Source organism: Eulemur rufifrons, chromosome 28, assembly GCF_041146395.1.
Source record: "Eulemur rufifrons isolate Redbay chromosome 28, OSU_ERuf_1, whole genome shotgun sequence".
Classification (NCBI taxonomy): Eukaryota; Metazoa; Chordata; class Mammalia; order Primates; family Lemuridae; genus Eulemur; species Eulemur rufifrons.
This window is the reverse complement of record NC_091010.1, coordinates 37,183,867-37,199,730: the sequence shown is the minus strand read 5'-3', so window position 1 is coordinate 37,199,730 and position 15,864 is coordinate 37,183,867. Positions and strand designations below refer to the sequence as shown.

Here is a 15,864-nt window from a genome sequence, read left to right as displayed (position 1 = left end):
CCTCAATGTGGAATAAGAGTTAGATAGAAAAATGGGATGGAAAAGGTGAAGGAGAGTCTTCCAAGCAGAACTGTCAGGGACAGAAACCGGGATTCATTTAGTTGTCATTTGTTTTTGACAGTTTTCTTTTGTCAGTTACTTTTGGAACATTGGGGTGATTTTTCTCATAATCATCCATGTAAAATATGTGGTAACAGGGTTTAATAGTTCTGTGAGTCAGTCGACAAAATATTTTGTAGAATGGGTCTTTGAATGTTGCTAATTACTTTGTATACTGAACAAATACATCATTTCCCTCTCCTAATCACAAAGCTGTGCTGAACCCCCTCCCCCAGACTAGGCACTTGTGGGAATAGCATCCCTCAGGGTACTTGTTGCCAGCTGAATGGCTGTGATGTCCCCAGATTTTTTACGTAGGCTGTAGCATCTTCGTCTGTGCCTCTTCAGTATGTCACAGGCTTCCTGGGGAGGCCAAGTGGCTGTCTAGTCGCGGGGTTAGCAAACTACAGCCTGCAGGCCAAATCTGGCCAGAGACCTGTTTTCATAAATACTATTTTATTGCAACTCAGCCATACTCATTCATTTAAGTATTATTGCTGGTTACTTTCTCAATATAGTAGCAGCAGAGTTGAGTAACTGTAAAAAGATACCACATGCCCTGCAAAGCCTAAAATATTTAGTATCCAGTCCTTTACAGAAAACATTTCTGACTTCTGGTCTAGGTACAATCCATAACCAAATGCCCTCACATTAATTTCTCTGTTCTATTTGGTGTTTCCTCTTTCTTTCTTTCATTGCTGCTTCTCTTATTCTCCACAACCAGTCTACTGTTTGTCATCTCTGCTGTCCAATTTCTTCTTTCTTTTTTCTTTTCCTACTTGTTATCCCAAGCTGTGCTAGTAAGTAAACGGGGCTGATATAACACATTACGTCATATCACATTGCATCACTCTCAGTGTTTGTTTTTGGATCTTTTCCACTTAAATTTTGATCACTGCTCACTCTCAGAAGCTTTTTCCATTATTTCTTTGTTCATAGTGGCCTGGTGGAGAAAAAGCATAAACATTGATTGGCTCTAGTAGAAGAACTGTGTTTAAGTTGAGCCCTGCCACTTAGGAAGTAGGTTAACTCGGGCATGTCATTGTACTTCTCTGAGCCTCAGGTTCTCCTTCTGAATATAGGGACGCCTTACAGTATCAAAGCATCTAAGTAAGTGTTAGTGTATCTATCATTTGTTCTTTTCCATACAGCTGAGAGTGCTGGTTGACTTCCTTCACTTATGTCCATTTGTGAAAACGTAAATTTTACTTCTAAATTTATTGTGGAAGAAATGTGGCTTTTATTATTTTGAAATTTTTGCTCAGATAACAGTAAGGAAATCATTCTTACTAAATATGATTTGAATAGGAAAGCTTGAAGCTCAAATTGTCAGCATTAAAATATCTCTACAGCAAAAAAATCAGTATTATTGAATGAATGCCTTTTTAAATATATTTTTAAAACCAGAAGCACTGCATTTTGAGGCTTGAGGGTGATATGAAAGATCAAACGATAAATTTAGAAATTTTTATTCCTAGAGATGACAGAGTTGTGGGTAGTATTTTTGTCACTATACTTTCTCTATGGTAGAAGTATCTATGCAGTGGATAAAAATACAGACTTTTCCAGGCTGACGATAAAGTGTATTATTGGAATAATATAATAATAATTTGCATGTTTTGTTGTGATAATGAAACTACTGCTAAGGCATTATCTACTACTTTAAATTAGAGTACTATGATAGAAAAGGTTACCTGTGTACATTTTATTTGTTTGGAAAGGAGACAGTGCTTTCAGGTCAAACGTGGTGCAGAAAGTAGAGGAATAATCTTGTCGTTTAGGCGCCACTTGACAGTGAGTTAAAGGAGCAGGTTCATTCATGATCCCCTCTGCAGACACCTTGTTGGACTGAGTTGGTTATGTTTTTACTTACCTATGAGTTATGGTTTCCTTTTTTTTTTTATAAGAGGTGGAAGTAGTCAGGAGTGACTGGATTCTGGTATTTTAAAAAATTTTTTAAATCACCTTTGCGCATGGCAGTATCGTAGCCAATGAGATTTATCCGAGGCGCAATTATTGCTAATTGAAAATTTTTCCCAATACCCCGCCATGACGACTTGAAATATAGTCGGCATTGGCAATTTTTGACAGTCTCTATGGAGACTGAATTAAAAAAAAATAATACAGAAAATTTTTTTTAAATTAACACATAATTGTACATATTTGTGGGGTACATAGTGATGTTGTGATACACATAATGTATAAAAATCAGATCATGGATTAGCATATCCAACATGTTAAACATTTATCACTTGTTTGTATTGGAAACATTCAATATCCTCCTTTATCTATTTGAAACTGTACAGTATATTATGGTTAATTATAGTCATCCTTCAGTGCTGTAAAACATTAGAATTTAATTCCTTGTTTCCTTTTCTGTAGAAGAAATATTTACCTTCCCCCCCCCCCCCCCCCGCCCCGAAGCTAAACAGGGTCAGGCAAAACAAAACAAATAAAGAAATATTTGCCTTTTCACAAAGATCTTGCCACCTAGTGGGCATTAAAAGTTATTTATGTTAGAATTTGGGAAGGGTGGACAGTAGAATAACATCTTTCTTTCTCACCCAATTTTGGGACCAATGGATGGACTAACAGGATTTAGACATACAGAGATTTAGAAATAAAGCTGGTTGGAGGGCTGTGGCCAAGGGAGTTTTCTGGTGCTTCATGCTTGAGTGAGACAGACTTTCCCCTCATGGTATGGGATAGAACAGCCTGGAGTGCACTTATCTGTGAGCAGGCTCGGCCTTCTCCTAAACTCACTGTTCTCATAATTTACTCCTCCTCCACCAGGGAGAAGAGGGGGGAGAGACTGGATTCTTAGGCTAGTGGAAAGTTCTCCAAAGGAGAACATGAAGCTGGGGGAGGGAAGGTTCCCATAAATCTCTGTTAAATGGATAGCTTATGTGCATTTCATGCAGTAGTTATTTGCTGACTACGTCTGTTTTCTCAGTAACTCTATCTCGGCTTCCTCATCTGTAAGAGGAGGATGGTAGTCACATGCCCAGGGTGCTATTGCTAAGATTACATGAATTAAGTATGCTTGAAACATTCAGAGATGAGCCTGGCATGTGGTAAACAGTTTGTGCTATTTTTACCTTTAGTGATGTTAGTATTACTTATTACTAATAATTATTAGTCAAAGCATTCAGATACATTTAAAACATGGAAGAGTTAAATAATGTCCAGTGTTGGTAATAACTGTAGAGGTTTCAGTTCATGTTGAGGAGAGAAAACTGCTAGCTACATGGGAGAAAATAAGTCTTTATTTACTTTTGGTTTCTTTAAGCATATATTTATTCTTGGTACTGGGGAAGGGATTAGGAAGGAGAATGTTGAGTGAGAGGCCACTTTCCTTAAAAAAAAAAAATTGTTTTTGTTTTAGGCTGCTGGGAGAGTTCTATAACAGGAGTTCTAGAGAAGTGTGACCTGGGGATGTTTGAACCCCTTTGTTTTTTTTTTTTTTTTTTTTTTTGAGACAGAGTCTCACTCTGTTGCCCAGGCTAGAGTGAGTGCCGTGGCGTCAGCCTAGCTCACAGCAACCTCAAACTCCTGGGCTCAAGCGATCCTCCTGTCTCAGCCTCCCGAGTAGCTGGGACTACAGGCATGCGCCACCATGCCCGGCTAATTTTTTCTATATATATTTTTAGCTGTCCATATAATTTCTTTCTATTTTTAGTAGAGGTGGGGTCTCACTCTTGCTCAGGCTGGTCTCGAACTCCTGAGCTCAAACGATCCGCCCACCTCGGCCTCCCAGAGTGCTAGGATTACAGGCGTGAGCCACCGCGCCCGGCCTGAACCCCTTTGTTTTGATACTTCTCACTGCTGTCTTAAAGGCAATATCATTACACAGAAAAAAACAGTTGCTATTTATTTTAAATATGGGAGTTTCCAGGAGAAAAGAGAGCTGTGGTCTGCATTCCTAATAGCCTACCAAAATACATACTGGAAATCTCTCTGCATTGGTTGCTTATTTAGATGTGGTTACTTGTGCTGAAAATATTAGTAAGCATCATTTGCTTATATCCAGACAGACTTCTACAGCACATACTACTATGCTTTGGGATCTCAGATGTTCCCAAAATATCTGTTGAATGAACTGATGAATTTAGGAATGGAGAGAGATGAAGCAATGGAGTAGACATACTTGCACGAGTTTTAGGGCCAGCCCCTTTTGATTTTCTTCCCTACTTAAGATTCATTTAAAAAAAAACCTGAGCATTTAATGGGGGTTCACGACACCCCCAATATAACCAGGTCCCCGGGCAGTGTGCATTGCAAGAGATGAGAGAGACAAAGGCATGGACACAAAAAGTAAGGTGAAAGGTTGTGGGGAAGTCAGGGGACCACCAGCATTCCTGTGAGCCAGGTGGTACTGACTGAAGTCTAGCACCCCTTTTTATTCACTCTTCCCTGTTATAGATTGTGGGTTAGCAGTAAAGTGTATAATCTAAATGGGAACAAAGAGACCACATACTTTCTTCCACTTTACCTAGTTCCTCATTTACTGAGAAATGAACTCAAAGAGAGATAGGAATGTTGCCTCAGGCTTAGAATAGCAAACTGCTCTTACCTGCTGGGCTGACATCCCTGGATCATTCTCTCTGCCTTTGGATTACAAGGCGGGGTCCATTTGTAGACATCCAGGCTGTGGTCCTCAGGCTTCAAGGTGGGGTCCATTTGCAGACCTCCCTGATCTGTGGAATGTCCTCCTCCAGGTCGAGCAGCTTTTGGTCAGTGAACTGACATGTCCACAGGTTGCTCTTTGGCAAAGTCCCGTCCCACTCCTGGGGTTCTCACGTCTCCACCCTAACGCTCAACAATCATTCATGAGAAAAGGCAGCCTATTCTAGGGGCATCTCAGTTTACTTAGCAAATATTGTGCATTGCTTTTGAAAATGGGTTGAACATTTAGTATGAATGTTTTATACAGTGTTATTTTTCCCTCTTGCCACAGAGCTTAGTTTTTAGAAGTACTGTGGGAACTTTATAGTGTCATGAAAAGTTAGTTCCCGTCTTTTTTCTCCTGACAGAATATTTGGTACATTGATTTCATTATTTCACATTTTGAAGCACAAGTTCAGTAAACCTGAGCATGAAGAAGCCTCGGAAACAGGAGGCCTAAATTATGCTGCTCACTGAGTGACCCTGAACAAGTCACTTAGTCTTTGGGTCTGTGTTATCATCTGTCCACCGAGCGACTGGGACTGGGAGATTAATAAGGGGTTATCAGCTTCGAATGACACGACTGTAGGATTTCCTCGCCAGTTTATGCTCGTGGCAGGCTGGCCCATTGAGGTGAGAGGTCTCTGGTTTGCTGAGTTAGTCTTAGCTGTATACTCTCTGGTTCAGAATTATTGTTACTTGATTTGTAGAAGCAACAGGTATTTGCTCAGAAGATTTAAGAATATATATGTTTGATTTTTAAAGAGCTCATATTAGGAAAATTTAGACGAAACTTTGTTGGTTCTAATTTTTATTCAGTTCTCAAAACCACTAGTACAAAAAGTCTCCAACGTGTCTCTCCAAACATGTGTTTTAAACAGTGTTTATGTCCTATATATCACATTAAAAATACTATTGTTAAAATTATTTTATGATGAGTAGGGTCATCGTAAACAGCTCATGTAATGACCAAAATTCCCTTGCTCTTCTGAATGTGTCAGTGTTTGGCGTGTTGAATAGCCTTTGAAGGCCGGCCAGGGAACCCAATGACTGTTTATAAGATTGTTATTTCCTTGGTAAGTACGTTTCATTGTATCCTCCAAACAGCAAGAATCCGATGAGACCTGTGTGGGAAGGGAAGAAGCTGAAGGTCTGAGCCAGAGGTGGTTGAACAGGAGGGTGTGTGCTAATACAAAGGCGGCATCCCTCCCCCCGGTTTCAGAGGGACATGTGGTGGCAAGAGTGCCTTTCTTTCCTTCTGTATTAGTTATCTATAGATACATAACAGTATAGCACAAATGTAGCAGCCTAATTAATACGCAGTTTCTATAGTTCAGGAATCTGGGAATGACAAGGCTGCAGTCGAGGCTGCTGTCTTATCTGAGGCTCAACTGGGAAAGGATTTGCTTCTAAGCTCCTGTGGTTGTCAGAATTCAGTTGCTTGTGGGCTCTTGGACTGCGGGCCTCAGTTTCTTGCTGTCAGCCGGAGGTTCCCCTCATGTGGCTGTCTCGATAGGCAGTTCACAATAGGGCAGCTCGCTTTCTCAAAGGCTGCGAGGGAGAGAAACTTGTAGCAGAATGGATGTTACAATCACATACATCCTGTCATTTTTGCCTCACTCTGTTGGTTACAAGCAGGTCACAGGACCTGCCCACATACAGGCAGGGGATTCCCCTAGGCAAGGATAAGAAAGAGACAGAGTCTCTTTGGAGACTGCCACACCTGAGGTGGCCAGGAATATGGCTTCTCTTCATTCTTGCCTCTCTCTGCATTCTCCTTAACTAGGAGGATGTTTCTCAAACTTTCTGTTTTTTTCCTTCCTTCTGACCTACAATATTTCAACAACCCTGGGTCACTCTTCCTCCTCTTTTCTGCTGTACCAATGCAAATGAAAAGGTACCAGGAAACTCTGCCTTAGTAAGCAACGCATGCTGTTGGGGCTCTCCCATGACAACCAGTGTTTTGAGTGTGTGATGTGCTCTCCAAGCAGGTGTCTCTAAGTCACAGTTTGGCATATTATATGAAGGACCTAATTGAGGTCTTCTCAGCTCTTGTGTCTTCTGATCACTGTTCTTTTTAAGCAAGTACTGAATTCCAAACCTTGTTCACTTTCACAGTGCCATCCTTTTGGGATCTCTTGCTATGACTGTCTTGATGAATTTTGGTTTAGAATAATTAGCACTTTGGGTCCTTTTACTCTTTGGCCCCATTAACTGCTCTTTTGTGTTATTTTCCTTTTCTCCCCAGTTATCTGTAGGATGTTGTTTCTTGCTTTTCTTTGGCGTGTATTAGTCTTCAGTTACTGCTCTTCCTCATTGCTGAGGAGACTGTGTAGTATGGTGGTTGAGAACAAGGACTGAAGCTACACTGCTTGGGCTTGAACCCAGTTTCTGCCATTTATTAGCTAAGTAATCTTGAGCAAGTTATTCAGTTTTGTTTCTGTGTGGCTGACGTTAACATGTCTGAATTTCCCACTGGTCTTCAAGCCTCCACTTGCTGCCTCTCTCACTTTGCTCCCGAGATACCTGCGCAGATACAGGAGCAGACTCTTTGCCCTTTATTACTTTCAGGAAGCTTCACCCCAAGCCCTTTTCTGGTCTCCTGGCAAATTAGGCTGGAACATATTTGAGCTTATGAGGATATTTCTTTTTTGTTGTTGACTTCACCCAAGTACTTGCCTTGCTTCCTAAGGATGAGGATTATGTCCTTTTTCCAGTGGCATATTTAATGAGCACTTACTGCTAGCCATGAGCTTTATTAAACCATTTGTAGGCATTATAAAACCCATAAGTCAACATCTAGTTTTTGTACTGATATCATTCCCATACCAGAGATGAAGAAACTAAGGCTTACAGAAATTAACATGCTCAGGGTCTTCAGGGCTGATTGAGGAATTCAGCTCTGTGTTTCTGCAAAGCACGTCCTTGTAATGACCACAGGACACTGTCTCCCATAGAGGAAGCTCAGACCCGTTGTAGTGAACTAGCTCCTTGGGAGAAAGAAGCTAAGAATCCAAAACAATCATGTCTCGTGGGCACAAGATCTTTTTCCTCCTCTTCTCCAGCCTTAGTGTCCTGTTAGCTTTTGAACTCTCTTGATTTTGATACCGGCCTGGGGGCAGCAGGCTTGACCGCACCCTAGAGAGTAAAGCATGCATTCAAAAAGGAGTGTATTCTTTTTAGCCAGGTCTTTATGTGACTGTTGTGGAATCTTAACATTGTATATGACGCATGATTAGGAAATACTGGGTTTTTAAAAATCACAACCAGGATTCATGCATCCAGATTGTTCTCTTTAACTGCGTCAGCCAAGTTAATTGCTTATATTCTGGCCATACTGCCATTATTCTGCATTCTTTTAAATGAACTTCTTCTCTGTCACCTTATAACGCCTTCCCCACCCGCTGTGCTTAGCACAGTGTCTTCTGCCAAATGGGAAGTTCAATAAAGTCAGTTGTTGAAGTTGCTTATACTGCTTTTGAATACCCACAGTGGTGGTAAATTACCATCTTCAAGGCTAAATTTGAGTCTTTGAACTAATCCATTAAAATATTTTCCATTATAGCAAATAAAGTGGTTTTTGTTAGGAAAAAATCAAGGGTAACTAAACTGTAATGTTTCTTGTGATCATGTACACAGAGTCTAAAGGTAAAAGAAGTGTACTCAACTTATTCTGAGGAATTAGGTATCATTGGAGTGAGGCCCAAAGAGGATGACCTGGAAGGAGTCAAGGAGTGCTTGTCTCAAACATAAAGTTCTGGCACTTCTATTTCAAAATTGGTATGGCCTCACCTGGTGGGTCTTTCCTTTTTTCTTTTTCCTTTTTCCTATTTCTCTTTTCCTTTCCCCTCTCTCCCTCCCTCCCCCCCTCCCTAGCTGGCAAGTGCATAATGTGGTGCTGAGGACAGCCTGGGTGATAGGCTGCCTGCTGTTTTCAGCAAGGCCTTAATCTCCCACAGATGCCCACTGAGTGCCCAGCACTACAGCGTGTACCAGCAGAATTAGCACTGATGGAAATGATTCATTCCCTCCTTTCAAGAATTTGTCATCAAAAAAAGAAACTCACTACTGTTATGAAGAATGCTAACAAATGCATAGCTACAGCTTTCTATTTGAACATGTTAGTAGAAACTGTTAACTAAGGTGGGGATTTTTTGTTTAGCACTCCATTCAGACCAATTTAGAAGAGTTTTTTTTTTTTTTGTTTGTGTTTTGTTTGTAGAGATGGGGTCTCACTCTTGCTCAGGCTAGTCTTGAACTATGGGCCTCAAGTGATCCTCCCACCTTGGCCTCCCAAAGTGCTAGGATTACAGGCATGAGCCACTGCGCCCAGCCTAAAAGAGATAGTGCTGTCAAAAGTATGATTTGAACCTATCTCCAAAATGATCACATAGGGAAAGAGTCTGTGAATTTATTAGACTCTCTACCATAATTGCTTTAGTAAGCACAATAATTGCAATAATCTTTTCAGGTGGACACTGCATACATTATGTGTACGTGTCATAGCTACTCTGCAACGTATGTATTATTTTCCTTATTTTAAAGACTTGGAAACTGAGCCTTAGAAGGAGTAAATTACTTGGCAAAGATCACACTGCTTTTAAATAGCTCAGGTGGGGTTCAAACCTATTTATTTTAAACCTATGTCAAACCTTACTGCATTTCTCATGCTTTTAAAAGGTTTTTATGCCAAGTGGCCAGGCACATAAATCCATAGCTAGTCAGTGAGCATGTTCCTCTCAGTGTGGGGTATAATCTTCAGTTCTTCCCTGCTATTTTTATTGATGTTGGCAAGTTCTTTCTTTATTACTAGGGAAGCTCTCTAGATTTATATGGAGATTTATATGGTGTTTGTTCCATCCTCTCCCTTCTTAGCCTGCTCTTCCCCGCTTAAGGTTTGCATAACTTGAAGTTTCTGTTTATTCTTCAAGTAACTGAGGTGACGCTGTCTCTCATGGTACCTCAGTATATGAGTGGAGCCATGTCACAATTATTATTAATGTCATCTCTCTGAATTAACATTGAGGCTTCAGGCAATGAAAGCTAACTTAGGCTTCTGTTTGATCAGTATTGTCTACTTGGAGTCACGTGTTCTTCACATAAAATGAAAAATAGTTGCATTCTACCTGGTAGAAGTGGGGTGTTTTTATTTTGGGGTCCTTCTGTGAAAGGAAAGAAGGGAAAGTCCTATTTCTAGGTTATTTGCCCTAAAATGTTAAGAAATGAAAAACAAAAAGTAACATATTGTGCTGAATGACTTTCTCTTAGAAAAAGGAAGGCACTTTGCTGGGCATATTCCATTATTCCGTGAATTACATGAATCTTCAGTATTTGGTGAATTAGACATATGGACAATGTAGCAATTCTGATCATTAAGCATTGGGTGTCCCTGGTGGTGGCATAATACCTTTGTTGAATCAAAACACACTTGACTTTGACTTTCATCTACTTATTTCTCACTGCCATATAGTATTGTAGGGGACATTTGATCCTCTTTTAGAGTTGAAGGAATGGAGGCTGGCAAAAGATGAATGGGTTTTCCCAAGGTCACATGGCTAGTTAGTGGTAGGATTTTGGACCGAGGCTTTTTTTTTGTTTGTTTTGTTTTTTATCTATGTGTGGCATCCTTTGGTAGATGTTGGTGGTTTCGGTTAATTACTCAACTTTCCTATCCTGTAAGTTTTGAACAATTTGAGAAATAGAGCAAGGATTCAAATGGGAATCAGCATATCTAGTAGCTTAATTACTGTTAAAATCAGGATTGGAGAACTGAGAAGTGTCAGTTACTTTCTTCTCTACAACTAAAACATGGATTTGACCCTAGCAACCCTGACCGAGTCCTCCAGTGACAGCTAGAGAGAAGCTGGGACAGAGGGAACTGGCTGGCCCTCTAGGAGCAGGGGCCACTGGCTTGCTTACCAAGTGGAAATTAGCTGGCTGTAGGTGCTGCAAGGAACTGGAAGGAGGCCCTTGGGGCCTGGCTCAGAGCAGTGGCTTGTCCAGTCCTCCCAGGCAGATTCATCCCTCGCTTTTGAAGAAAAGTAAGAAGCGGGTTGGGGAGGAGAGATGGAGAGAGGAGGCAGGTTACTCTAATACTGTTCCCTCCTAGGTAACATACTAAAAAATCTCTTCCTGAAAACACAATGGAGACTATTTTAAGGTTCTTCAACAGTGGAAATATACTGCTCTTTAATTTTTTTTCCCCTTAGGGTGATTTTTCTATGTTATTTTCTCTTTCTTTTTTGTTTTTAGAAAAAAAGGGAAGAAATGACTTTGTACCTTTCTCTATGTTTTGAGTGTAAAGAAGACTAATGGTAGAAACCAGGTAATGGCCTTAATGAGACATGTAACTGATCAGATTCTTTCTTTTTATATCAGGTGATGGAAATGTGCTGGAACAATGGGAGAAGCTGGTAGCTTATAGGAAGCCAAGATGACAAGAACTTTTTTAAATAATCCGTAAGTAAATTTTTGTTATTTCTTTAAGAAACCATGGTAAAAGGATAGCACAATCAAACAGCTTAACAATGTAAAAGAGAAAATGTTTTATAAAGTAAATATCCAAATGCTTCAGACAATTGATACTAACACTTGAGCAATTTTACTTTTGCGTAATTCTTTCTTGGTAGGGTGTGTCATTTTATGTTGGGCGCATCAGTTTGGTGGATAGAGCATAAGTGTTTGAAGAATTAAAAGAAGATTCTTTGCATAAGGTCTGCATTTACATTAAACTTGGAATGGCCTGTCTGACATGCAGATATTTGGGGTCCCAGTTGTTCCTTGGGCTGCATTTCTTAAGTACCTTTTGTGGGTATATTTTTGAAGTAAATATGAAGAAATTTGGTAAATATGATTAAAATTGAGTTCTTTGTCTATACCTTCTCCATATCCCTCTTTGTATATGTCATTTTTTATACATTGGAGGCCACTGATGTTTGTTAATTATCTGACAGTTACATGTGGTTGACTTTGGTTTCATTATGATAGTGGTAATGTTAATACATGGGGTAGCTTTGTGGAAAGATCATATATTTTTGAGTCAGACATCCCTACGCCTGACTTGCTCTCGTGCTTTTTAGTAGTTACTCAACCTCTCAAAACCTCAGTTGACTCATCTGTATATTGGATTTGGTAATACCTCTCATGAAATGAAAGACTGTGGAAAGTACTTTGTGCTATGACTGGTACATTATAGAGTCACAATAAATGTGCTCTTCTTCCTTGTATTTGTATCATGATTCACAATTTACAGGACTTTATTCTGACCCAAAAGATTGGCCAGTTCGAGTTCCTTAGCTGCTGTCCAGTGTTGATTAACATTGTAGGTGGCGAATGCTAAATGCTAACAAGCTGCCGAAGTGGAAGGGGAGGGGTCATAGTGTTTGAAGGTTTCCATGGTGTAAATACTCCTACCAGGGCTACCAACAAAGTCACCGAAACCAGGGTTGGGAAGTGATGTGCAGTAGCACACCATTACATAGTTTTCTACCAACCAGATGCAGTAAGAATAAATGGTAAAGTAATTACAAAGTGAAGAGTGTTGAGTATTTATTGCCTTTTTATTAGTATAATTTATTTTAATTTTAAGTTTATATAATTTGACTTTTAACAATGGCAATGTTTAACAATCAGCTTGCCAAAAATCCTGAGAATTTAACAATTGGCTCTAATGGACTGGTATAAGCTGGCTTCAACACACCACTCACTAATTGTAGGTTTCCTGTTATAAAGACATTTCTAAGCCACAATTCTTCAATTATCTGTCTCAGCCCTGGTGGGAAGAATTTGGTTTGGTTGATAAAAGCAGGGTTGATTTTTGAATCAGTGCTTGGTGTAACCCAAGTTGTCATGCTCTCATAGCTTCTGGAATTGAAAATAAATACCAAGACCAATATAGACTTTAAACCTACTTGCTTAAGAGTGTGACTGGAGTTCTTGAGTTGTTGACTCAGCTTCGTAACTGACCCCTGGCATCCTTTGCCTATTCTGGCTGTGGAGACAGGCCAGTTTGCTGACTACCTTCTGAACTTCTTCTCTCCCTTCCCATACTCCCTCAAGTCTGAATTCCTTTAGGTAGTGACACTGTGGGGGACAAGCAGCCGGGGTTCCTCCTGGGCTAAACCCTCACACAGCTTTGCTTTTGATTCAAAAATTGAGTTTTAGTGAAAAGTGAATTGCCTCCAGAGAGAGAAACAAAACAAAACCTGGGCAGTTTAAAGTTCATCTTGGCTTGATTAAATTTTTAGGAAGTAAAATGGAGGAAAGCAAGGAAACTGGATCAGATATCTCAATGTTTCTTCTAGAAGCAGTTTCTTCTTCAGTTTTGAAACTTGCCCTTTAGAAAGGAACAATTGAAGCCTGAAATTGCTAAGTAACAGCTAAGATTGTGGTGGTTGTTTTTATTTTAAATCTCACCCACCTAGTTCTCAAAACACATTCTTTATTGAACCTTAAAAAATGCCTTGGATATTTCAAAACATTCGTTTGTGTCAGTTCTTTGAATCAACTTACATAATCTTAAAACACTCATTTCCCTTATTTCCTCTTAACACAAAGGGTATTTATAGTACCCACTGAGTCAGGGATAGACTTGGATTATTGCAAAAGTAATTGTTGTCCATTTCAAGAGGAACCTTGTGATTAAAATCTGAGGGACTTGCCTTTGGATTATGAAATGTTGACCTGTGGCTTAATCAAGTTAAGTAACGGTATCTGTGGTAACTTTGAAAGCAAACGGGGGAATGATAATTAATAGAGAAATTTTATGGCAGGTAAAATGTTCTGATTTACATTATTAATATCATCTCTCCCCCCAGAGTGGGCTTTATGTTGTTTCTGAACATCCCCAGTATAGATGAATTTTTTATGAGAGAGCTGCTGGGTGTGTAGTTTTCAGATGTATAAATTTTACAGTCTTGCATTATGTTCACATTAAGAAACTCAGTAGTTTTCTGGATACTAGGGAGTCATGGGTTTTGAAGGTGGATTCCAATACAAATAATACAAGCGTATTCCACTTCTAGAGTTGACTTTAGGAGTTGATAATCATGTCTGAATATAGAAAACTGTAATTTCAAACTGAATGTGGTAGATGTTATAAAAGATATATAAAATAACTTAGGAAACAGAAGAGAGAAATTATCTGGGTAGCAAGAGGCTAGATCAGGGAAGGTTTTAGGAGCAGATGACATTTGAATTAGGTATTTAATGATTAATGCTTTTTTATTAAAATACCTTTTATCAAATTATAAAAGTTAACATTGCTAATTGGAAAGAACTTTAAAATGTGAAAATTATTTAAAAACTCATCAATATTATCACTATCCAGAGATACCATTATTAGTATTGGATTTCTGCCATAATATGTGAGAAAGAGTATTCTGCCATACTCTTTCTATGCCTAGATTAGATACATGCTTTTTTCCCTCCAAAATGGGTCAAGTTATAACTATTGTCTTAAAATCTGCTTCAGTTGACAATATATTGAGACAATGCCACATCAGTAAATATACATCTACATCATTTTTGTTGTTGTTGCCATATAGCATTCATGTGTATGTGGTCTATAATGTTTCCTGTAACTGGACATTTTGATCATTTTCCTCTTTTCCTTCTCGTAAAGAACACTATGATGCACATCTTTGTGCATCTGTCGTGGCGCACTTAATTATCTGGACAGGATCTTTGAACAGAGTTAGGGGCAGTGCTTAGTGAACACTCTAGGTAGAAGAAACAGTTTGAGCAGAAAGGCAAAGTGGTAAGGAAAGATTGCATTGTGGGAAAAGGCTAGAATTGTAGTTTAGTAGCATGCAAAGAGCAAAGGGAAGGGGTGCTAATTAGGCTGGAAAAAGAAGATAGAGGGTCTTTGATGCTAAGTCTTTTATTCATTTTCACATGGGAGCCATTTTGGATATAGATATACCTTAAATGAATGACTCTGAATGTCTTCAGTTGTCCTTAATTTTCTTTTTTTGGGAAGAAATAAAAATTAATAATTCTGCTTTCCAAATGCTCAAGAACAATCTTTTTAAACTTTTGAGAGGTTTAAGAAACTAACCAGAGCATGAACAAGTAATAGAAGTCCTGGGAGAAGAGTGTGTGTGTGTGTGTGTGTGTGTGTAGAAAAAATTATAAGACTAGAGGTTTTGAAAAGTGAAGGAAAGATCATTAATAGTTCTATTTTGTACACTTAAGGAACTTTTTTTTTTTTTGTTGTTGAGACAGAGTCTCACTTTGTTGCCCAGGCTAGAGTGAGTGCTGTGGCGTCAGCTTAGCTCACAGCAACCTCAGACTCCTCGGCTTAAGCAATCCTACTGCCTCAGCCTCCCGAGTAGCTGGGACTACAGGCATGCGCCACTATGCCCAGCTAATTTTTTCTATATAGATTTTTAGTTGTCCATATAATTTCTTTCTATTTTTAGTAGAGACGGAGTCTCGCTCTTGCTCAGGCTGGTCTCGAACTCCTGACCTCGAGCGATCCACCCGCCTCGGCCTCCCAGAGTGCTAGGATTACAGGCGTGAGCCACCACGCTCGGCCACACTTAAGGAATTTAAAGAATTATTTATAATTAAAATTTAAAGATAATTTGGGAAAGATGTAAATTAGGGGAAACATGTCATAATTTAATAATAAAACTACCTTTTATTTACTGGGTAACAGTCATGCATTAACAATGAGGATATGTTCTGAGAAATGCTGTGTTAGGTGATGTCGTCATTGTGCAAACATCATAGAGTATACTTAGACCTAGCAACTATATGGTATAGCCTGTTGCTCCTGGGCTACAAATCTGTACAGCAAGTTAATGTAATGAACACTGTAGGTAATTGTAATATAATGGTAAGTATTTGTCTATCTAAACATATCTACATACAGAAAAGGTACAGTAAAAATACAGTATTATAATCTTAATGGGACCGCTGTCATATATGTGGCAGATTGTTACGTAGCACGTAGCTATACTTGTTTGTGTTTATATGTTTTAAATGCAGATGGTCTCTGACTTATGGTGCAACTTAAGATTTTTCAACTTTACAATGGTGCAGAAGTGATATGTATTCAGTAGAAACTGTCCTTCGAGTACCCATACAACCATTGTT

General features: G+C 39.2%; 1 protein-coding gene and 1 non-coding gene across 3 annotated transcripts in view; both read left to right on the top strand.

Moving 5' to 3' along the window:
• Positions 1 to 15,864, top strand: part of SGMS1 (sphingomyelin synthase 1) — a 285,145-nt gene that overhangs the window by 161,076 nt on the left and 108,205 nt on the right. For both annotated transcript variants that reach the window (XM_069459845.1, XM_069459846.1), the window contains one exon: positions 11,143 to 11,223. The gene's annotated coding sequence lies outside the window, so the exon portion shown is untranslated. The remainder of the gene's footprint in view (positions 1 to 11,142; positions 11,224 to 15,864) is intronic.
• Positions 2,063 to 2,202, top strand: LOC138376773 (U4 spliceosomal RNA). Its single transcript, XR_011231740.1, has one exon. It is a non-coding gene; the product is annotated as a U4 spliceosomal RNA (small nuclear RNA).